Source organism: Macaca fascicularis, chromosome Y (genome assembly GCF_037993035.2).
Source record: "Macaca fascicularis isolate 582-1 chromosome Y, T2T-MFA8v1.1".
In the NCBI taxonomy this organism is placed as follows: Eukaryota; Metazoa; Chordata; class Mammalia; order Primates; family Cercopithecidae; genus Macaca; species Macaca fascicularis.
In genome coordinates, this window is record NC_132903.1 from 10,854,799 (window position 1) to 10,879,112 (window position 24,314).

Genomic DNA, 24,314 nt, shown 5'->3' on the forward strand with positions numbered 1-24,314 from the left:
GGGTTAACGTTAGAGTAGGGCTTGGGATTAGCTGTTTGTGTTAGAGTTAAGGCTTATGGTTTGGCCAATGTGTAGGGTATTGTTTAGGGTTAGTTTTATAATTAGGGTTAAGATTTCGGCTGAGGATTCTCTGTTTAGTGTAAGTTAAAGTTCATGTTTACGTTTGAGGTTGGTGTTCATGTAGGGGGAGGGTTAAGGGTAAAAGCTCTAGGATTAGTGGTAAAGATTAGGTTTAGGCTTACTGTTAGGCTGTACATTTGGGATTGGTGTTAGAGTTAGGGGTAGGCTTACCATTAGGGCATATATTTGGGGTCGGTGTTAGGGTTGAAGTTAGGTGTAGGTTTTGTGGTAGGGATTAGGGATAGGTTTTGGCTAGTGTTAGGGTTTAGGATTAGGATTAGGTATTAGCGTTTGTATCATTTTGTCAGTTAGGGACTAAGGTTTGGTTTAGCATTTGGGTCTACGGTTTTGGTTTGTGGTTAGGACTGTGGGTTATGATTATAGTTTATGATTGAGGATTGGAATTATGTTTAGGTTTTAGGCTTTAGGTTTAGAATTATGGTTGTGGCTTATTTTTAGGGATGGGTTTAGAGTTAGGTTCCTTTTAGTGTTAAAATTCAGCTTTTGTGAGTTACAGTAAGGATTAGTGTCATATTTAGGGTTATGTCTTCAGCTCATGCTTAGGTTTTGTTTTTCAGTGTTTTATTGTTAGCGTTAAGATTACATTTAAAAACAAAAGATTGGCTGTGGGTTAGTGTTTCAAGGTTAGATTTAGGGTTAAGTGTTAGGGTTAGTATTTAGGGTAACGATTATATTTAGGCTATCCAACAGAGTAAGTTTTGGGGTAGGGTTAGAGGGTATGGGTTAAAATTCAGGGTTAGATTTATCTTTAGGACACAGAACTAGTGTTAGGTGTTAGTGTTAGGGTTGGCATTTAGTGTTAGTGTTCATGTTTTCATTGGGCTTGTGGTTGTGGTTCTGCTGGTGTTATAGATAGGACACGGTGTTAGAATTATGATTACGTTTAGAATTATTGTTTAATGTTATTGCTAGGGTTAGGGTAGCAGTAGGTTATGTTTTAGGGTTATAGTCATGGTTAGTGTTTAAATTTAGATTAAGGTGTTAAGGTTATGTTGAGTATTATGATTACAGTTAGGGTTACAATTATTGGATAGAATTAGTATTAGGGTTAGCATTAGGGTACAGACTGGGATAACACATTAGGGTTAGAATTAACGCAAGTGGTTAGTCTTAGGGTTAGGGGTTAGGGTTAGGTGTAGGGTTAGGGTTGGGCTAAAGATTAATGTTATGATTAGAGTTTGCGTTTTATGTAATGGCTAGGTTTAGGTTTAGGTTGGGACAGGTGTATGTCTAGGGTTGAAATAAGAGTTGTAGCCTTCCTGTTAGGGGTTATCATTAGGCTTAAAGCGAGTGTTATATTCATGTTCGGAAAGCAGATTTAGGACCTAGAATTTAGAATTCGGTCTTAGGGGTTGTGGTAAGTGTTAGTGATAGTATTTAAGGGTACACATTAGCTTTTAATGGTGATAGACACGGTTTTTTGTGTAGGTATTGTTTCTATCTTAGGATTATGGTTTTAGTGTTAAGTTTTTAGTCTTACGGCTTAAGTTCAGGTGTATGTAACGCTTGGGTTACCTTGGTTTAGGGTTATTGTCAGGGTCCGGGTCAAATTCAGGTTTAGCTGTCAGAATTAGGATTTCAAGTTGGGATTTGATTTGGGGTTTTCGTTTTGGGGAGTGTTGAGGCCTAGGGTTGATGTTGTGTCAAGTTTGTTTCTTAGTGTTTCTAAGCATTAAACTTGACTAAACTAAGCTGTAGCTGCTGTGGAAAGGTATTCTGGGATAGGATTAGGGGTAGGAGCTGCGTTAAGGTTAATGTTATGATTAAGTTTAGGGTTAGGGAAGGCACTGGGAAGTTGGGTACTGTATCAGGTCATCACTCTGGTTTGCAGAAGGGAGGAGTGAGCCTTGCACCCAGAACTTTTCTGGGTCTGAGTTCAGGGCAATCTTAATGCTCGTTGTACAGCCTAGTAGATTTGGAGCAGAAAGGAAGTTGCCTTCTGAGGCCATAGCTTTTCTAAATGTCAACCCAGAGCTGACCAAATCCACGGTAGCTTGTTTTTGAGAGTGATAGGTGTTTTGACGTAGTCTCCGGAAGGCCCAAAGGAAGGGAAGGTAGTGACTACTTACACCACAGACACATTTTGGTAAACCTTAGAGGTAAAGGTGGAAATAATTAAATGCTGGTCTTCAAGCACTCCGTGTACCAACCGCAAGTGGAGACCGAGTTGGCACATACTCCTGCACCAGCACGAGAAAACAACCTGCAGACTATGACTCTAGTCTCAGTCTCTGGACTTATTGTGTGAGAACTGGAATGAAAGCAGAATATCAACTCAGAAGAATTCTAAGTTGTTTGCCCTATTAAATCCTGTAAAGCATGTTGAGATTGACGGTTGTGGCAGTTCCTTTCTCACAGTGGGATGCTGAGGCCCCTGAGTGGTGAACCTGGTTCATGTGGCCTGGGATGACTGGCGTAAATGTTGTGTCCACTTCTGTACTTTACAGTCTTTCTTGTAGCACATACGGGCTCTGTTCCTCCCTCCAGGACTATGTCAGTTAGAGGCCACCAGCATCAGTTTCCCAGGGCATGACAGTCTCCTTTGTCTGGGAGCCGAGACCAGGTTGGCTCCAGACAGGTGCCCAGTGAGGACTGAATTATAGGGGACCTATGGGAAGAGGGAGAACAGTCTCCCAAATCACGTGCTCCTCTGGCTGAAGCAGCTGGATTGTGAGAAAATCCACACTACAAACATGGGCTCGCTTTTTCATTCACTGCTAGAGCGGAGATAGGACAGAGGCTGCCACGGCCACTGTGTCTCCTGGCTCTTTTCTATCCTCTCCACCTGGCTATCCACCCTTCCTCTTCCTCCTCCAACTCTTATGTCTTCTGTTCCTTTTAACCTCAGGGGAATTCGAGTCAAAACCAGAGTAAGATACCGCTTCACACCCATTATCATTGCAAAACCACACACACACACACACACACACACACAGAGACACACACAAGCAAAAAACAGGTAACTTTGGTTGAAATGGACGTGGGAAAATGTGAAAGTAAAATGCTGCAGCTGCTGTGGAAAGAATTTTGGTGGTTCTGCAACAGGTAAATGTAAAATCACCATAGAACCCACAAAATCAACTCCAAACTATGCACACAAAATATAAAACAGGTATTCAAACAAAAGCATGTATACATATGTTCATAGCAACATTCACAATAACTTAAATGTGGAAACAACCCAAATAAATGTCCACCAAGAAAAAAATAGGAAGCAAACTATAGTATGTCCGTACAATGGCATAATAGTCAGCTGTCAAAAGGATTACGACACTAATGCTACCATGTGGAGAAACTTCAAACCCATTTTGGTCTCAGAAGCTGAACACAAAAGTCACATACTGTATGATTTTATTTATATAAATGTTTAGAATAAGTGAATACATAGAGACAAAAAACATATTACTGGTTGCTAGGTGGCAGAAAGAGGACAGATTTAGTAGAGCGCCTTAATAGGTAGGGTACTTCTTTTGGCATAATGAAAATAATTTGGAACAAAGAGGTGGTAGTTGCAGATAAATGTGCATGTACTAAGGATCACTAAAGAATTCGTTAAGACACATTAATTTTTTTATTATGTGAAGGAATTTCACCTCAGTAAAAAGACATAATTTCTTCCTCAGCATTCCTCAGAGTGCTTTTCGTGTTCTGGTCCCTCCACAGTCCAGAACTGTCTGGGGCCGGGCCGTCCTCATATTAGCCAGGTATTCCAGCCACACTGTCCACCAGCTCCTCGACCTGCTACCAGTGGAAGGTATCTGCGTTACTGGTGTCAAATCTATCACGGTCTGCAGTAACCTCAACTCTAGCCTCCTCAGAAGAAAGAATTTGCCTTGCGGGGAATACAGTAGCAAAAGAGACTGAGAAAATTTCACAGCAAATGTGGATGTTTATTTAAAAGTTTTAGAGTAAGAAAAAATGGAAAGTGCACTTGGAAGAGATCCAAGTGGGTGACTTGAATATATACCATATATATGACTTGCAAATATTTTGTCCCATGCTGTTGGTTTTCTTTTCACTATACTGATGGTGTCCTTTGATGTACAAAAGTGTGTAGTTTCGGTGAAGTTCAGTTGATCTATTTTTTCTTTTATTTTGTGTCCATTCAGTGATATAGCCAAGAAATCATTTACACATCCACAGACAGTAAGTACATGAAAAGATGTTCAAAATTGCTAGCCACTTAATACATGAATACATGAACCACAATGAGATTACCACTTTATCCAACTGGAATATGTATTTTTTTAAGGAAAAATTTGAGAGTATGTGGAGAAATTGGAAACCTTATACATTGATGGTGAGATTGGGAAACGGTGGAGCTGGTTGCACAATGTGAGCATAGTTAATGCTGCTGAACTATACACTCAAAATTGTTTGAAATGATAAATTTGTTTATGTATGTTTTATCACACACAACGAAAGCTTCCTCAGAAGTCATCCTAAAATAGTTCCAGGTGTCATGAAAGAAGACACTCCTCTCTTATCATGAGTAGAAGCCTATTTAGTTATTCATCCTGGTATACACAGTTCTGACTCTTCCTCATGACCACCATGATCTCACCAAGCAGAATGAATCCCTTCTCACCTGGCCTGTTTGTGCTTCCTTCCATCGTTGCATTCTCCTGTTCAACTCACTGTCTGGCCACCACAAACCACTGTAAATTACAGGTTTGTTTACCATCTCTGTAGACATGTCTTCTCTGTAATATAGCAGAAATGAAATCATGCAGTATGTCCTCTCATCAGACTGACTTTTATCAATTAGCTTCCTGTATGCCCGATGCATCCATGGCTTTGCATGACTTTGTAAATCGCTCCTTTTCTTTGGATGAATAGTATCTCATTTTCTGAAATTACCTCACTTGGTTAATATTGAAGGGCATCCTGATTCCTTAAAGTATTTGGCCATTGTGAAGAGAGCAGTTATACATAAATGCATGTGGTTTTTGGGTAGATGTGAGTTTCCAAGTCAGTTTTCTAAATACCTAAGTGGGCAATTGTTAGCCTATATGATGAGACTAGGTTTACCTTGGGAAAAAACTGCCATACTGTGAGAGAAGAAAACAACTGTATTTTAAGGTTACTATACCATTATGCATTCCATCAGCAATGAATGAGATTTTGTGCTGCAGTTTCGATTATATTTAAAAACAAATGTAGACGTCGTATAGCTGTTTAGTGCTTTCAGTCTTATTTTAATTTGCCTTCCCAGGATGCCAAGTGTTCTTGAGCATTATTTTGCTGTTATTGTTTGTTCATTAGTCTATGATTGCTGCCAAAAGGCATGCATGTGTTGTGCCACAGAAAACCAATTTTAAAAAATGTACTCTAAGCACTACTTGGTAAAAACTAAGAAAAATAAGTTGGACCACATAGTTATTTATCCTGCTAATTTTTTCCAATCTTATGGTTACTGCAATAAAATAGTGAACTGTAGATCATAAGAAAATGTGGTTTATTAGTTTGATGCTTCACTGTGTAGAGATCCCTTTCAATCAAGTGATTTCTTACGGATGTCAAGGGAGCAACAGGAATTACTAGAGTACAGACTGGTTTCTGTTGGAATTGACAAAAAGCTCTGATTTCAATTTCAGCACATATGTTGCAATGCTGAATCATTGACAAAGATTAGAACTGTGAAAGTTTTGGTTCAAAACTCTGCTTCTACAAATGGACGCCGAAATTCAAAATCACATGTGTTTGGTCTGTCAGTTTTTCATTTTCACAAAACATTCCACTGCACAGAATCAAATTTGAAGACTGGGATTCATTCAATAATAGTTTACTAACTGTTGTTTCTTTTTGCATGTAGACACTGCAAGTAAAATGTCTGATAATATCAGCAGTACACGTTTTAAATAATAAAAGCCAGGAAGAATGATAGTTTGATTAATTCCATGAATTTATAATGACTTCCTATTTGGTTTTTACTTACTACTGTAACTGTGTTTTCTGTTTTGAGAATCCCAAAAGAAGAATGCATGGTAACTCGCATTCCAAAATAACTGCGTAAAGAAGCAATTGAATCCTTTTGTTTGTTTGTTTTTGTTTTTGTCTTTTACTTTGAGATGGAGTCTCACTCTATTCCCATGGCTGGAGTGCACTGGCATGATCTCGGCTCTGGTAACCTCATCTTCCTGGTTCTTACAATTCTCCTGTCTCAGCGTCCTGAGGATCTGGGAATACAGGAGCCTACCACCACTCCCAGCTAATGTTTTTATATTTTTAGTAGAGAGCTTGTTTCACCATGCTGACCAGGATGGTCTCAAACACCTGACCTAAGGACATCCACCTGACCCAGTCTCCCAAAGTGCTGGGATTATAGGTGTGAGCCACCATGCCTGGCCAAGCCACTTCTTTTATCTCTTTATGGAGACAAGCGTAGGTTGAAAACCATCTTTCCTAATACTTGTCAGTGCCTCGAGATTGTTAGGAGAAAAATAAAACTTCCAACCAAAGGACAGTATTTGGCATCCAGAATTTTAAGAAAAGCTGAGAAATAAATCATCCAGCTTCTGGCTGTTTCCTGGAGATCATACCCAATATCTGGTGAACACTTGGACGCTGGAGGAAGGATAGAGCTGGAGTAGGTGGGGATGGTCTTTGGAGCCACAGCCACTCTGGTGGCCACTCTTTCTCCTCAGGAAATGGCTTGGAGCCTCAGCCTTCAGCAGAAGCAACAGGGACTTATTTTCTTGGAACAGTATTGTGTGTGCCTGTTTTCCATCTCCATATCTTTTTTGGTGAGGTATCTATTCAGGTCTTTACCTATTAATTGGGTCATCTTATTTATTTCTTTGTATATTTTGCATAAAGGTCACTTTTCAGATGTGTTTCCTAAATTTTTCTCAGCCTGTGCCTTGTTTTTTGATACTCTTAACCAAATCATAATTTTTGTTTTGTTTTGTTTCTTTTTTGCTTTTTAGTTTTTTGCTGTTTTTGAGATGGAGTCTCACTTTTTCATCCAGGCTGGGGTGCAAAGCTGTGATTTTGGCCCACTGCAACCTCTGTCTCCTGGGTGCAAGGGACTCTTGGGATTCTTTGCCTCAGCTTCTTCGGTATCTTGGATTACATGTGCCTGCCAACAAGCCCAGGTATATTTTTATTTCTGTTTTGCATTTTTCTTAGAGACACAGTAGGAGTAGTTTACTAAGGGATAAAATGAAGGGGGGTGAATGCAAAAACAAAACAAAAAAAGATGTGTTTTAAAAGAGGGGTCAGGGCACTCGATACTTCTAGTGAGGCAAGGTCCTGCACTTCTACAGGGCTTCATGTTTATTAGGCAGAATAAGTAGGGGGGGAAAGTAATTGTTGGTCAGCTGCTTGATTTATCACAGGCTCACATAATTGCTTTCTTTTTACTACAGGCTTCAGATGTTCCTATATATAACCACAAGCACTATTGCACTTGGGGCATGCCTGCCCTCAGCACTCCTTCTGGCAACAGACGTGGTGTGTCAGTTTTCCAGCAACCTGCTTTAATGAAAACAGTTGGCTGTCTGCTCATAGACCTTCCAGGCATTACTGAGTTGGCCACAGTCATCATACTTGGACCTCCAAGATCTCCTCATTTTGTTTTTGCATTAGTTGAGTAAAGGTAATTGCAGGCTGTGCAGTTCTCAGTTGCTGTTTGGTGGTCCAACTGATTTTACAGACAGTGAACATAAAAGAGAGACATAACTGCATTACTCTGATAATCACAAAGAAAAGACATTGAGGAGATACTCAAAGGAGGTGCAAAGGTTAAGGATCTCTAAACCTTGCTGGAATTCTGCCCAAGTTTTCAGAGAGGGCTGAAATATTTGAGTATGTTTATTCAAGCTAAGGATTTTACTTTGCAAACCATTAAAATCAAAAGTAACCCTGGATGTGAAAGTCCCCTGTAAATGGGCCTTTAGAAGTTTCCATGGATATTCACTTTCATTTTATTCCAAATTGGTTACACAAATATGAGTATGGTCAAAATGAGAATGCAATTGCTGCTGCAGCTACAAGCTTTGGACTTGTGTTCCTAGTCACAGAACTGTAGTCATTAACATTGCTACTTCCGTTTGTATCTCGGTGTTAAGTTTGTATTTAAGCATCCATGCCTGGTCAGTTGGACACATCCAATTTTCTACATATTGAACTGCCTGAGTGGAGCTGTGCATTGCTACTAAGGACACCACAACAAAGGTTATTAATGTACCCAAGGAAACTTTCACAAAAATTGTCATGCCTAAGACTCCACAAGCACAATGAGTAAGCTGAATAAGAAAAAGGGTTAGACAATGTATACCGGAGTTGGCCAACCAAGGCTCGGGCCAATTTATGGGAATCCATGATCCAGAATTGTGACCTAGAATTCTTAGGGTGGATATGCTGTATGTTTGTTTGTATTGTGCTATGATTAAGGTAGTGATACGGTTGAAGGAATCACAAGTAAATTGGGCATCGTTTACCTGGAGTTTTTTTGTTTGTTTGTTTTTTATATTTTTTGTTCTGCTAGAAAATCATAAGTTTTAAAAACACATATTGTAAATTGAGAGGTAATAGTTTCCACAAGGGTAACATTAAAACTGTGTTGAGCACAATTACTACACTTAAATAGTGTTCTGACACAAATGCTGCCATTCATAAAGGGGAGTGCTGCCTTCCCTATGGACTCCTGAATTGGACCTCTTTTTCCTTCACAAGGAAAGGTGAGCTAAATCCTCCTACATGTCAAGCATGCTGTGCGGCAGACTGGGATTGAATCCTGATGAAATGTAGTCAGGAGATGCTCAAGTTTTGCCACTAGTGTCAGTGAAGTTTATGCCGTGAGGTCAGTTTCTCATCTCTCTCATCTATTTTTTTTTTTATTATTATACTTTAAGTTCTAGGGTACATGTGCATAACATGCAGGTTTGTTACATTTGTATACTTGTGCCATGTTGGTGTGCTGCATCCATCAACTTGTCAGCACCCATCAACTCATCATTTACATCAGGTATAACTCCCAATGCAATCCCTCCCCCCTCCCCCCTCCCCATGATAGGCCCCGGTGTGTGATGTTCCCCTTCCCGAGGCCAAGTGATCTCATTGTTCATTTCCTACCTATGAGTGAGAACATGCAGTGTTTGGTCTCCCATCTACATGATCCCAGGGACCCCAGTCAATGGACTGTTGTCTAGTTAAGGAGCCAAGACACTGCATCCAAGGATGGGGGTGAGAATTATCAAAAGAAGCCCCGTCTGTATAATTAATGAAATGTGGGTGATGGCTACACCAGTAATGTTAATAGAGTAAGGCCTAATAGGTTCATAATTTTTCCATAGTAACTCAACCATACTTGGGATGAAATTTCAAGGCAACTGCAGTTGAGTGATATACCCTGGGTGATGCATAAAAGAAGTCCCTTCAATGGAGAAGCATAATTGATCATTATTGTTCTGAGAGTCTAATTGGTCTGTGTCAGAGGGTGTTAAAGGTCGTGGTGACCACTCTTCATGTTCATGGTAGATCACAAGGGCCAGTGTCACTCTAAGTTACAGGCCATAACACTGTGGGATTGGGAACATATGCCCAATATGTATTTGTCTCTGCACAGGAAAAATTCTGCACAAGGTGTTACAGGTAGCATGGCCATAAACCTGAAGTCAGAGTTTTTTGCCTGACCCTGGTGCTCCAGCAGTTTAAATGGGCTCATGGCTTGTAATGGAAGGAGATGGATTCATGGTTGGGATCTGTGGCTCTCTCCACTCTCCCTTTCCATGGTCACAAATACCTTCAGTGCACCCACACAGTTTATCCATCTCCTGTAAAATCACAAGCCATACCCTCATCTTTACATCAGTAAATCTACTGAGCCTTTCCAATGTACCTCTTATGGGGATATTCATAATGCCTTTGGGTATACTTTCCTTTTCCCCTCTAACATTTACCAATGTCATCCTGCTGCAGTCTTATAATCTGTGCCAGGAGTAAAAAAACTTAAAGTAAATAAGTTACAAAAAAGAAAACAAAGAACCTTAAGTAAATAAGTAAAAGTAAAGCTCATTTGGTTTGAGGTGGCATCTGGTCGCTTTTTTCCCGTTTGTTCTGCACATGTTGTAATGTTTGATTTGCCACTCTATAATTCTATGTCATTGAGAGTTGAAAGGAATTTCTGTTTTATGAGTGACCATAACAGTAAAAAAAAATTAAAAGCATGACTAACATAAGCAGGTCCATTGTCAGTTTGTAATTGTTTAGGGGCCCCCATATGAGCAAATGATAACTGATATTGTCTTTCTACATGACCAGCTGTTTGACCTGTTTTGTATGTAGCATACAGCAAATGAGAATAAGTTTCTATAGTCACATGAACACAGGAAAGCTTGGCAATGGCAGCTTTATGAGTAACATCCGTCAGTTTTCATTTGGAGGTATGCCTCATGGGTTACAGCCTTCTATAGGTGCGACTCCAGGGACATGCTGGCAAGTTGGACAGGCCTGTAGAGGCTACAGTCTGGCAGTGAAGCAAATGAAACATATGAGTAAAGGCGGAGGGGTTTTGATGCAGTAATGGATGAGAAACGTGAACTTGTTGGAATGCAGGGCAAATCAATTTATCTGCTCTATCATGATCTAGAAATAGTGGTCCAGGGAGTTGTATGGGAGAGCAAATATGAGAAATATGAAAAGGAGCAGCATGAGAACAAATAGCTTGTTGAAGTTTCAGAAACCAGTTAAACAACTCTGGTTCTAGGGGGCTTTTAATAGTGGCAGTCTCAATTTACATTTACAACACAGGCCTAATTTACAACACAGGCCGAACATAAACAGTGTTAATGGGAGATGAAGCAGTGAGCTGTAAAACCTCAATAACTGACATTAGTTCTGAGCGCTGAGCTAAAACTTCAGGGGTTTTTATTGTTTAAGTATGCTTAGGTCTACAAGTAGCTGTGCGACCTTTGGAAGAGCTGTCAGTAAAATAGGTCTGGCTGCCTGAAATGGGTTTGTGATGGGGTATCACAGGGAAGATAAAAGGTAGAACTTTTAAAATTGCAAAATTTTGTTTGATGGATAATGTTTATCTCTTATTCCTACCTACAAAATCTACAAGAGCCATTTGCCATGCAGTCAACATTTCCCATGCTACACCTGTTGTTGGGAATCCAATTTTTTCCTTCATAGTTTTAGACTGATTCTAAACATGGAACAATAATTTTGTCTGGATCCTATCTCTTTAGCAGTTTAGATCTGTGCCTACCCATTTTATAAGTTGAGTAAATAAAGAAAGATAAACTTGCAGATATTTTACTGTCTTAATTTTTTTTTAAAGCCATTCTATTACAATTGCAACATTTTTCTCTTAACTGTGCTATAATTCCTGTTGGAGAATGGGGTAGGAAGAATAAAGAGAACCAAAGGTTTTCTGGCTATAGCGGGGAGGAATATGTACGCGGAAGCATCTGCTCTGCAAGCTGTAACTCAGCTTCTGTCTCCTTAGTAAATTGCTGAGGAGAACATAATGAATAATCTCCATGGAATGGCTCAGTGTTTGATTTGATAAGTAATAATACCTAGCACTGGGATAGCCAATTCATATCCTCTAATAATTGTAAATCCTTTAAGGTTTGTCATGTCTCCCTATGGAGGACGACTTTCTGAGGCCGACTATTTCTTTCAGTAACAATAGTGCCTATGTATTGGTATGGGGAGGTTGTTTCTACCCTTTCTTGAGCAGTTTTGAGATTGCATTTGGTCAAAACCTGTTTGGTCTCATTGAGCAACTCCAAAGTAACTGCTCCCTAGGAGCTACCAAAAGAATGTCACTCATATAATGAATGACGTAGCTAGTAGCAAATATATCCTGAGACTTCTTTAATGACTCTTCTAGAAAATGCCGATATGGCATAGGAATAGTGAGCATGCTTTGGGGTAAATCTTTCCACTGGTAATGGGAATCAGGCGGCTTAAGATTGATGGAAGGCACAGAGAAGGCAAATCAAGGCTTATCCTTCTCATGTAAGGGTATAGTAAGGAAATAATTTTTAAAATCTACTACTATGAGAGGCCAGTCCTTGGAAGGGCCACCAGGAATGGCAGACCTTGCTGTAATTCACCCATTGATTAAATCCATACATTATTAGCTCTGAAATCATGTAGAAATTTGCTGGCAAAACAGTCTCTTCTTTATGTACTAGACTTTTGCTGAATGTTTTCATTGGTGCTCACACTACTTAATCTTTTAAATTGTGTGTGTGTGTATTCCAACTAAGTTTTTAAACAGCAATGTCTTTCTTCCTGTTGGGAATAAATATTCTGCTGTTTACCTTACTTTTGTCTTTCATCCTTCCTTTTCCTAGATTTTTTTTCCTTCATTCTTTTAGACTGGCTCTAGTAAATTCCTTGTTCATCTTCAAATCTTTCTGTTGTCTGAAAATCTGCCAAATTTTCTGACAAATGTAGAATTGGGTTTAGGAGTAATGAAGCATCTTTCCACACAAAATGAAACCAATCTGTTAGATTTTGGAATGCCTCTATGTGTCTATCAGAGTAATCAGATAACATGATTAGATTTACATTTATTTTTTTTAAAAAAATCCTGCAATAAAAAGGAAATCTGAAGTGTACTAGTACCACGTTTATTTGGCATTTAATCCAGGGCCTATAGTCAAGGTGGGGTGTTATTGGATGGCACAGGGAGAGGAACTCATGACTTGGCTATTGGAAAGTCCATAAAATAAGGGCAGGTAAGGTGTTTAGAAGTTGCATTTAAAGGATACACAGGGGTTTGTCTCTCTGAGTTGGAGAAATTATGTTCTGTAGGCTTGGTTGACATGACTGCCAAAAGACCAGAATCAGTTTTACAATGCTTACAAAGGTCTGGGTTATCTCCCAAGATAAAGAAAACTTATACATCAGAAACTCATACTAATGACTCTTTCATCTGAAGAAAATACCTGACAATTAGATACTATTAAAATAAACTTTTATCTCAGAAGGCCAGGTGTTTTCATGTTACAGCTGGTGTAATTTCAATGCCTTTGTGCAGTATAATATGAGAGAAATATTTTTCTCAGAGTCTCAACGACAAAGAAATCCCAGTGTTTCAGAATGCACTGGAGAAAAGCGAAGACTGAATGTAGTTTGCTACCTAATGAAAAATAAGAAAGATAAACTGTACCGTATTTATTCTTATTTTTTTGTCACATTGGCCCTGGGTGGGGAAATAATAGAAAGTGTCCTCCTTGTTATTTCTTATCTCACAACTCCTTTGTGTCAGTTGACCAACATAGGTGACTCTCAGGGATGCCATCATAAGTTCATCTATGTTTTCAGGGAAGCTAGCTGGCAGGGGTAGTCCTGTTTACCTGTGTAAGACCCTAGCTCTCCACTGGTGATTCTTTGTCTCCAAAGCCCATTCAACCCAAAAAACTTACAGGTGCCTGGAATGCCTAAGAGAGATTATGCCATAGTAGGATCAAAGCAAGAGTCTTTAATAGAGTTTGAATCTTTATACTATCCCTGACTTTACTATGGTCCTAGCAAAGCAGTGAAATCCCGATGAATAAGACATATTGTCTTTGAAATGTAGCATTCTCTTCTTGTTTAGATATTAATATAGCTGGATACAGAACAAGTACCTCAAAAAACAAAAAATAAAAGATTTAATGCCTTTCCTTCTTTTATAAAGACATCAGCTCTGGGGTTAGAATTGGTCTCTCAAGGTCAGATTGTTTTGAATGTTGAAAGTGGAGATTTTCGGCTTACAGATGGGACACAGAGTCTTATCACTATTAGCGAGACATGGAAGAGAAAGTTGGAAACTAAACATTTTAGGCAAAGGGCTGACAAGTTTCTACACCAAGAAAAATCCCATTTTATTAGGTATCACTGTAGAATCTGACATATTAGATGAAAATTCTGATTCCAAACACTTTTTTTGTCAAAAGTTAGAAAAAATGTGAGGGCTTGATAAACATTCCCTACAGTGTGCCTCTTAGATTGATGGGACGAAGAAAAAGAAGGAGAAGGAGAAGGAGAAGGAGAAGAGGAAGGAGAGGAAGGAGAGGAAGGAGAGGGAGAAGAAGGAAGAGGAAGAGGAAGAAACATTCAGAAGAATTTATTCACTCTGGGTAAAATAACTTTTCTTACAGTGTTCTAAGTGTCTATCATTGGTTGCCAAAAAGGCTTTTACCAGCTTAAAATTTATACTGAAATCTTGAATTTCATTTGTTTCCAAGACACCACCAAAACAGCAACATTTGAATAACATTCCTGATTCCTAAATCACCAACAGACTTCACACTATGAGAATATATCTCCATGTTGCAACACTGCATACAAATAATAAATAAGAGACATGATTTGCATTAAAAGAAAAGCAAGAAGATTAAATAGAAATTTCTGGAATTCCTGGTGCCAACACTCTGAGGGACTGTTATTGACTTGCCTTAGTTCAGAAGGCTTTAGGTAGCACTGAGGTGTAGCCTTGGCCAGAAACTTTCAATTGCTTGAAGACGGCTTCTAAGTCTCTGTATGGATAAGCTACTCTTTGAAGAAAAATGAGTTGCAGCAGAGCCAATATTTTCATCAATTGAGGGTACTAAGGGATTGTCAAAGTTATCTCCAGCTGACCTGTCACCTGAGTCTTATAAGACTGGAAGCCATCCTATTGATTTCAACTGCTTAACCTGGCTTAGTGTTAGACGTTCTTGAGTACAAGGAGAAAAAAAAAAAAAAATCACAAAAACTCTTAGGACCAAATTCTCAGAAATAAAAGTAAAAAAAAGAATGTGAAAAAGTGCTCTTTTACTCCTGCTCACTCTTCTAATATATTGCTTTCGCAGACCATGTACCAAATATATATAAATTTAAAATGGGGATTTGGTCTCTTTTCTGCTTTTGTTTTCTTTTTCTACTGTTTTTCTCTTTGCCTGGCCATGTGAAGCATGCTATTTATCTCTGAATCTCTCTGTTGCCTGTGGGACTTCCTGTTGCCCAGCAGTACTTAAGATTTGGCTTAGGAATGACATAACACGTTGCCATGCAAAATCAAAATTTGGGTAACATTTTGGAAAGCCTCTTTATATTCATCCAAATTATCAGAATAATTTGGTTGTTCCCAATCTATTTGTATAATGTCCTGTAATAAAAAAAGAACCAGGAATTTAGAGGCGCCAGGTCTCTTGAGCATTTTCTTTAGCGGTTTAATGGAGAGTTGTTTCCGAGAATTGAAGAAGGTGAGGATGATAAATTGACTAGAGGAGTATCAGAATAGGGAACACAAGAAAAGCTGAATCATCTGGAACTTTCCTCTGAGGGTTTCCCAGGGGTTTGGTTCTCTGACTTTTGAGAATTGTTCACTATAGAGAAGTCTGATGTGCTAAGAAACATGGTCAACATTCAATCCAGTGAGATTTAGGCTCAATTCAGCCTTCAGCTGTTGTAGTCTCACCAATGCACCACATGAAGCAAATTCTCATTGTAAGATATCACAAAGAGTTATTTGTCTCGGTGCCCAAAACTTGAGGAAAGTGCACACAAACTGAAGGTAGAATGGAAGCTTAAGAAGGAAATTAAAATAGCTCTCCACAGTGGAAACCCAAATTTGTTGCCCACCATGATGCTGGTGTTTGGGGCTTCATGTACTGAGAAATGAAAGAATGTGATGCCTGATCTCGGAAAAAGCCTTATTCAGCTTGGCTTTGGACTTTTGTTTGGGAGCAAACAAATGCTGATGTGAAAGCTTGGCCCACAGCGTTGATGCATGACTAATCACAGGCTGACATAATGATTTATACTGGTACAGGTTATATTCCAAAGCATGTACAGAAAAGTGACCACGAAAACTCATTGTCGCCCGCCGTGTACTTCCCTTACCCGAAAAAAGCGACTAGTTTTTGGAAGTCTGTTGCTTATACAAAAAATGAGCATGTTTCCATGTTGTTCCTGTTTTTCAATCAGTTTCTTTTCCAGCGTATCTTTGTGCACAAAGCACAAAGATCTGTCTGTGTCCGACTGCCTTTCTTCATATGAGTGCGGTGAAGGTTTGTGCAAGTTTACTAATATGTGTCTGTAGGCCATTTTTTTGTAAGCTGTACCTTTGTTTCTAGAAGTTATACCAAGGACCCCCAAACTATCTAACTTTTCTCTGCTGTTATATGGAGAGACCCACCCTAACTACTTAACTAACAGCTGTTAGCAAGAATTGATCTTTCTAGCTACTTTCTGCTAGGGAGGGGGGATGTGCAACGAAATACAACAGCTGGAGCTCTGCCTGAGGTGAGGATACTATTTCCCAGAAACACGGTGTTTTTGCAAGTGGTTTCATTTGCAGTACCATTTGCAGTTTGATTTCCTCTAAGTGAGAAGAAAAAATTGGGGGTTATCAAAATGTATGTGTTAAAATGAGATGAGCTGAGGAAATAAACAGCTTACAAATTCTGAAGCTGCTGACATGCCCCGATAACTCAGAGCTATAGTTATGCCAGAGAAGTTGTGGGTACATGGGGCTTGGCTTGGCTTAGCTTCCTTTCTCTTATCCCCAGAAACACAAACATCCCTTGCCTATGAGTCCACAATGTACTCTTATTACTTGGCAAGATTTGTAGAATAATATTGCCCAGAACAAAGATATTGTCACATGCTTTAAAATATTAATCTTTTTTTATGTTTTCTACTCAGCTGCAGCTGGAGATTTCTGATTGGCTCACAGGAATTAATAGGAATAGTCTAAAACATAGGCAGATTCTAAAGACAACTAATGAGATTAGAAGATAATGGCGCAGGTAAGATTTGAAATTAGTTTTTCTCTTTTCCTTGTTCATTTCTGTAAAAAACAAATATAATTGGCTGAGTTGATTGCAAAGTCATCTATAATTTAATAGTTAAAGTAATTATTGGCAAAAACTGCAGGCCAAATAATTATTCTTAAATAGGTTTCCTATTTGGCTTTGATGAAACTTCTTTGTGAGGAAACTCTGATAAGACCTCTTCAAGCCAACACAACCGTGAGTTTCATTTCCAAATACCTATGAGTTGGGTAAACTTTTCACTTCTTGACATCCAAAAAAAAAAAAAAAAAAAAATTCAATGACTTTCTTTGATATTTGGCATTTTGTTGGGACTGTTGCAGGGCCTAAAATGGCCTTTCTTTTATAGCTTATTTTTAATGACTTCTAGCCCTTTTCTACCTTCTGGCTTTGGGAAATACTGCCTCTGGTTAGAAAAAAATGGTGGAATCCTTAAGGCAAATGTGGATGCACACAGCAGTCGTAACCCAGCAACATTTTTCTTGACATCTCACCCTTCTCAGTTAGTACTGGTTTCCACTTAGGGGAGACAAAGAGTTTGTCATGCAGCCATTCCGATGGAGGCTTCTATATGGGCCAAAATATCTCTGCCTAGTAATAAAGTGAGACTTTCAGGAATTACTTAATTGGTCTGACTACATAGAAGGCTGTTTCAATTGTAACTAATGGGCTGACAAATTACTGTATAAGGGACTTTGCTGACACATCCTTCATTGTCACATTATGGGAAGAGAAAAAGCCTAGATTGCAAATCCAGTTTCCAGAAGGAAGTCTACTTTCCTTCCTTCTACCTCCCCTTCACCCAAGGCTTTTGAAGAGTATGGGACCCGAAGAGTTTAGCAGCTGTTAGAGCTGGGAAATGATCTCCAGGAACTGTCAGTCCTGCTGGACCATTTGTGAAACTGGTCCTGGACTTAGTGACATATGTTTCTAAAAGCAGCACTCCCTTCAGTGATCACCATCATAGGTTTGACAGTGTTAATTTGGCTTCCTGTTGTTGTCTCAGTACTTTTTGGTAAAGTGTCCTGTCTTGTCACACTGATAGCAGTTAGCTGCTACTCAGGGACCTGTATTTTTACAAAACTGTATTACATTAGCTAAAGTCTCTGTTCTTTTCTTATATTTACTCTTCTTCTTTTATTCCTCCTCATGTTTCCTATTATAAAATCTGAAGTAGCCACTTTCAGGAGGTTCTTTAGTGTGTTATTGACATGAAAAAGCTAGCTTGACTTAGGGAAGCAGCAAGGAAAGGGTCCTTGGAAAACCACCAGTCTGCAGGTTCGTGTCTCATTTACACATAAACCATAAGCCACCTGAAAAAAAAAAATCAGGCTGCAGACACCAATAAGATAATTAACACAGGGGGTTGTATCTTGAGATGCATATCTTCACAGACAGAAGAGCCTTCAGTTCATTCAGATAAAAATCTTGAAGAAAACTCTGGCTCACTGTGATAAGAAAACCAGCCCTGGCACAAAAGTACCCTTGTCTTTTGTACAATCAGTTAGCTCCCAGGAAGTAGTTTCTTGTCTATTTTTTGGCATAAACACAGAGGGTCCTGGTGGATTCCGGTTGGCTTTTTTTTTTTTTTTTTCCCTCTTTGGACTGTGAGCCTGGCCTTTATACATACTATTTTCGTTCCTGATTAAGCCTGGGCCAAGTTCTTGAGCCAATCTGTTACATCAGTTCCTGATAGGTCACGGGATGAGCTGAGCAGCTGCTATAAGTCATGACTACACCACCTGATTATTTCTAGGCAAGTTTCTTGGGTTAAGCTAATTATTCTCAGTCCAAGACCCAGGGCCAAGATTAATCACATGGTCTTCAAAACAGCCTACTGACTGAAAACATTTATTTCTCTTGCTAGTTCATAATAACTCTGAACCGCAGTCTCATAGTGGAAAACACAATTGGTCCCTCTTTTCACTGGCAGAGAGCCTTCTTCTTGTGCTTTCATTTTTTTATTTTTCATTTTTGGTTTAATGTCAACTTTGTTTCTGAGCTTCTTAATTTTTTTCGGAGTAAGACAAATATCTTTGGGTGTAGTCATAGACAAAGAGTAATGTAATATACTGGTGCATTGGTGAGACTCCAACATACATTTGTGCATTGGTGAGACTACAACATATATTTGCACTTCTCATACGCATATTGCACATGCATATGAGAAGACCATAATTCATCAGAAGGGTAAAAATAGACTTTTAATTTTTGCATTCATTTCAAAAATGTGTTGCTTGTTTCAAGACTTTTATTTTATTTTTTTTCATAAAGAGCCTGGCAATCACATGAGATTTAAAGGAGAGCCTAGGGAAACTGAAAGTTTCAGCTTGAGGCTACATCTCAGTGTTACCTTATTGCCCTCAGGCTAATTCTGGTCTATGACAGCCCATCAGGCCATTGGCACAAGGAATTCCCATTTTTATCTATTGAATTTACAATTTTTCTTTTCACAGCTATAATGTCTTCATTTTTTTTGTATGCAATATTGTGGGCATTTTTACAGCCTAGTTATGTACGTTGGCTTAATACAATCACACAGTGTCTTAGTTATTAGGAATGTAATTTTAAAAGGTTTGTTTTTGTGATTTCCCTGAAACAAGTGGAATTCAAGATTTCAGTAAAAATTTTTACCCACAATGGGCCTTTTTGTCCCACAATAATAGATATTCATAGCACTGTAGAGGAGTGATTTCACCCCAAGTGAATACCCTTTCCTTTATTTGGAAGATTTATAAAGATATTATTTTCCTCCACATAAAAGTTACATCACGAAACAGGTTAGTTTTTACCTGTTGCGAGGCATGCAGTGGAGACAGCCTGTCAAACCCCAGATCTCTCTTTCTAACTTTTGAATAAGAAGAATTTTGTTTCAGAATATTTAACCTGGCATTTGTAACCTTCCAGCACATTCTAGTGAAATGAGATTTCTTTTCTACATGAAGCCTTGTCAATCCATTTTTCAAAACTTAACAGTTTTCACATTCTTTTCCCATTTACTTTCAGCTGTCAGTGATTAGGCCCCATTTCCTATCTGTGAACAGACAGCCTTCACTATTAATTGTTGGGAGAAAGACAATGTTAAAGGGCAGGTTTTAGCCTCTTTGCTTCCCCCATCTAATGAAGGGCCATTCAGCCATTCAGTTTCTATGCTTTTGAGCCACCTGTTCTGCATTGAAATAACTTTGGATTTAAAATGTTTGAAAGTTAATCTATCTCATTCTCTGAGATTCTGATGTTTCACTGGAGATATAGTTAGGAAAACCAAAGTTAGTATGGAGACACTTCCTCTATTAAAATGTCCTGCACAAATTTTACTGCTACATAGCATGTGCAAGGCCTCTGGGGTAACTTGCAAGCCTTTGGAGCTCAATGGATCTAGCACAAAAGCAGGGCAGAAAGCTAGGGCTTTGCACAGGTTAGGGTTGCTAGTGCTGCTGCCTAGTTCCTCCAGATTTATGAGTAAATGTTATGCTTGCATTTATGAGTGGCACCTATGACAGTTTTGGGGGGCATAGATAAGACAGAGGAAAAAGATGAAAAAGGATACCCTAATACTGTTTATTTAAACTGGGTAGCACCAAAAGGAGGAAGCCATCTAAATGATGCCTTGTTTCCCCTCTGTTTCCAGACGGCAACAAAGCATCAGAGCACTGTACTCCCCTTGAGTGCAATTGGAAGCTCTGGGACTCCATCGACCCCCAATTTAAAAACAGTAATAATAATATTCAATAGACAACAATGTGGCCATTTTCCTGACAAGAGGCCTGGCCTTCTCAAAGAAGCATAATTTCAATAATGTCTAACAGCTATGTATTTTTGTTCTTCAAAAAAATAATCCTGGATTTTGTAAACATTGTAAAATTTCCCCTGCCCCTTGGGAAACATACAAGGTATGTCTACAATACATAATTTTAGAAAGTTAAGGAGACAAATCTCTAGAGAGCCGTCAAGTGCAATTTCTGGGTGCCCTATCTACCTCCTTTATCTGGGGCTCAGAATAGCCAAATGAAAACGCCTCTGGTTGTGCAATCCCAGGAAGACGTCAAGTCGGCTCTTGCCCCTATAATAAATGCACAATGAACGTGGTGCTACTAAGGTGTAAATTTCTTTCTCATTGTAGTAAAGTTTTACACATAAATCCAGACTTAGAAAAGTTCCCTGATGACCATGATAGACATACACAGGCTTTCCAAAATTTAAACCAACTATATCATTTACGTGAAAAATGCAGTTCATCTATTAAACCACGTTTTAACTACTGCTGATAAACAGGCAGCAACACAGGCAGGCAGCTAAGGAATTTGAAGATGAACAACTAGCATCCTATAGTAAGTCAAGGAATAAATACAGGTGAAAGATGAAGTGGATTAAAAAAAAAAGAATGACTATTTCCAGCAGAAAGTAGAACAATGCTGTTTGAAAACCCTAATTGAAGCCTTAGTAAAGCCATAGGTGACTGAAAAAGAAAACACTTTCTACTGTGCCTATTAGCAAACTTCCAAAGAACCAGAACAAAACTTCTTAATTACTCTAAGCTGTCCTTGTTCAATCACAAGCCAGAAACAAATATCTTGGGCTGTTTGGAAAGGGTGAGAGAAGCTTTAGCAAGTTGTACCTGTCTCCTCATTCAATCAAGGTATAGACCATGTTATAATACTTGTTTGTTTCTCAGTCATCCTGTTATAACAAAACTACAGAAGCAGACTGTGGGATCAGATAGCACTTTGGAAAACCTCTTGGGGTGGATTTTTTGTTCTTTTCAAACCAAAAAGAACTGAAAAGAGGAGACCTAGGAATTAGCGGGATGTCCTAAGATAATGAAAAAGATTTTACTGGCCAATTCACAGGCCTACAAGATCCAGAATCCCCAAGATGCACCTGCTGATTTCTACTACTGTGACAAGCCAGGGCACTTTAAATGGAATGTCCCAGGTAAAAAAAAAGAATATACCTCAACCTTGTCCAGCCTGTGAGGGAGACCAGTGAAAGTAGAAATTTTCCCAGAGACATAGGTCTCCAGGTCCTGCGTGTGTTTCCCAGATTGTTCAGCAGGAATAATGGGTCCCCAGGTCTACCAGCCTTTGTGATCTAGAGGATTCAAGTAAAAACTTGTGATCTGGAGGTAAATTGGAAATTAAACAACAACAACAACAACATTTTTCTAAATTCAAGGGCCCTTTTTTCTCTTCTTCTCTCCAATCCAGTGCTCTCCTCCTCCAATAGTGAAGACAGCTAGCTATCTAGCCGTATATAGATAGAAAGAGAAGTGTCCCCAGAAACTTTTCAGCCCACTGGTCAGTGCCTGATTTCCACGTAAGATAAAGAGCACCCTGGAAGAAAAAAAAAAGCATTCAAGCTGCAGATACCAATAAATGAACTAGAACAGGAACTTGTGTCTGAAAGCATGTCTGCGGCTACACAGATAGAAGAACCTCCAGCTCCAACTCACTCAGAAACTTGCAGAAACTTCAAGCTTACTCAAATCAGAAAACAAGGCCTGAAATAGGAATGACTTTGTACATTTTACAATCCGTGGGCTTCCAGAAATGTTTCTTTTCCTTTTGTGAAGATAAACTGGCTGAGAGAGTGAGAGCAAGTGCCTTCCAGGGAACACTTTTCTTTTCTTCTTGGATTGTGATCCCCACCTCTATGAATCATTACTTCAGCCTCAGATTAGTTCTGGACAAAATCCTAAGCCATGGTTTCACTTCAACTCCTAAAAGTTTGTTGGTTAAGCTGAATAACCACTATGAATATTCACTTTAATCACTAATAGGTACTGGTCCAAGGTCTGAGGCAAAGCTTTCTGATTGGAGTGGGATCTGAGTCCTCAGGCGCAACTAAGTCCCACATTTTTGAAGACAGACCACAGACTAAGTCCATTTCTTACCATTCACAACACACAAAAACCCTAAACCCAAGTTTCATATTGGTTAGCCCATTTTGATCACATCTCTGCTGGCATCGAGCATTTTTCTTTTGCTTATTAAATTTTCTCTTCAACATTAGTACTCTTTAGTCTTCTAAAACATGTCTGCAATTTTTGTTCTTCTGAAACATGGAAATGAAACCCACAATATTACCTTAGACAAGTAGAGACTGTTATGTGTTTGTGCACTGGTGAGATAATAACAATAGCAAGCTTGTGATGGGCTTCCTGGGAATGCACTAATGCTCAGCTAAACTATCTGTAACTAAACTAAACTAAACTAAACTAAACTAAACTAAAATAAAATAAAATAAAATACACTTTCGGGCCTCAAAATCTACTCTAAAGATCAGCTCTCTCAGACTGCAGCATGGTTCTGCTCTTATCACAAGAGACCAACGTACAAGTTTAAGTATCCTTTAAACCCATTTTATTGACATATATTCAAAAGATACTTCTATTTTTCCCATTCATAAATCTTGCTTTCTCTAAAAAGTTTTTTCTCTCGGTCTACTAAATTACATTTCTCCACTCTATCTTGACACTTGGATAAAAGTTGATAGTCAGGGGCTTCTTTAGGTTAACAGACAACACAGCAAAAATCGTCTTTTATGAGAAATCTGCATTTCTTATGGAGTCCTTGCAATTAGAAGTGAATAATACCTCTGAAAATCTGTCTCTTATCTGTCTCTTTCTTCCAGGTATGCTTCTTTCTTTCTTCTCTTTCTTTCTTCTTTCTTTCTCTCTCTCTCTCTCTGTCTCTCTCTTTTTCTCTTTCTTTCTTTTCCTTCCTTTCTTCCTTTCTTTCCTTTCCTTCCTTCTTTCCTTCCTTCCTTCCTTCCTTCCTTTCCTTCCTTCCTTCCTTCCTTCCTTCCTTCCTTTCCTTCCTTCCTTCCTTCCTTCCTTCCTTCCTTCCTTCCTTCCCTTCCTTCCCTTCCTTCCTTCCTTCCTTCCTTCCTTCCTTCCTTCCTTCCTTCCTTCCTTCCTTCCTTCCCTCCCTTCCTTCCTTCCTTCCTTCCTTCCTTCCATCCTTCCTTCCCTCCCTCCCTCCCTCTTCCCTTCTTCCTTCTTTCCTTCCTTCCTTTCTGTTTGGAGACATGGTTTCACTCTATCACCAGGATGGAGTGCAGTGGTACTCACTTGCATCTTTGCAACCTCTGCCTTCCCAATTAGCTGAGATTAAAAGTGCATACCACTATGCCCAGATAATTTCTGTATTTTTATTAGAGGCAGGATTTCACCATGTTGTCCAGGATCTCTTGACTTCCTGAGTTTTTGAAATGAGTCAACTAGGTTTTTTAAATATACAATCACGTCATATACAGAGACCATTTGACTTCCTCTCTTCTTACTTGAATGTGCTTTCTTTCTTTCTGTAGCCTGATTGTGCTGCTCAGAACTTCCAGTACTATGTTGAATAAGAGTGGTGCAAAAGGTGAATGCTTTTCTTCTGCTAGTTTTCAAAGGAAATACTT

The 24,314-nt window shown here is 39.0% G+C and overlaps 1 pseudogene; it reads left to right on the top strand.

The window, feature by feature from the left end:
* Positions 1–3,115: 3,115 nt before the first annotated feature.
* LOC141409586 (centriole and centriolar satellite protein OFD1-like) overlaps positions 3,116–24,314 on the top strand; it is a 47,480-nt pseudogene continuing 26,281 nt past the window's right edge.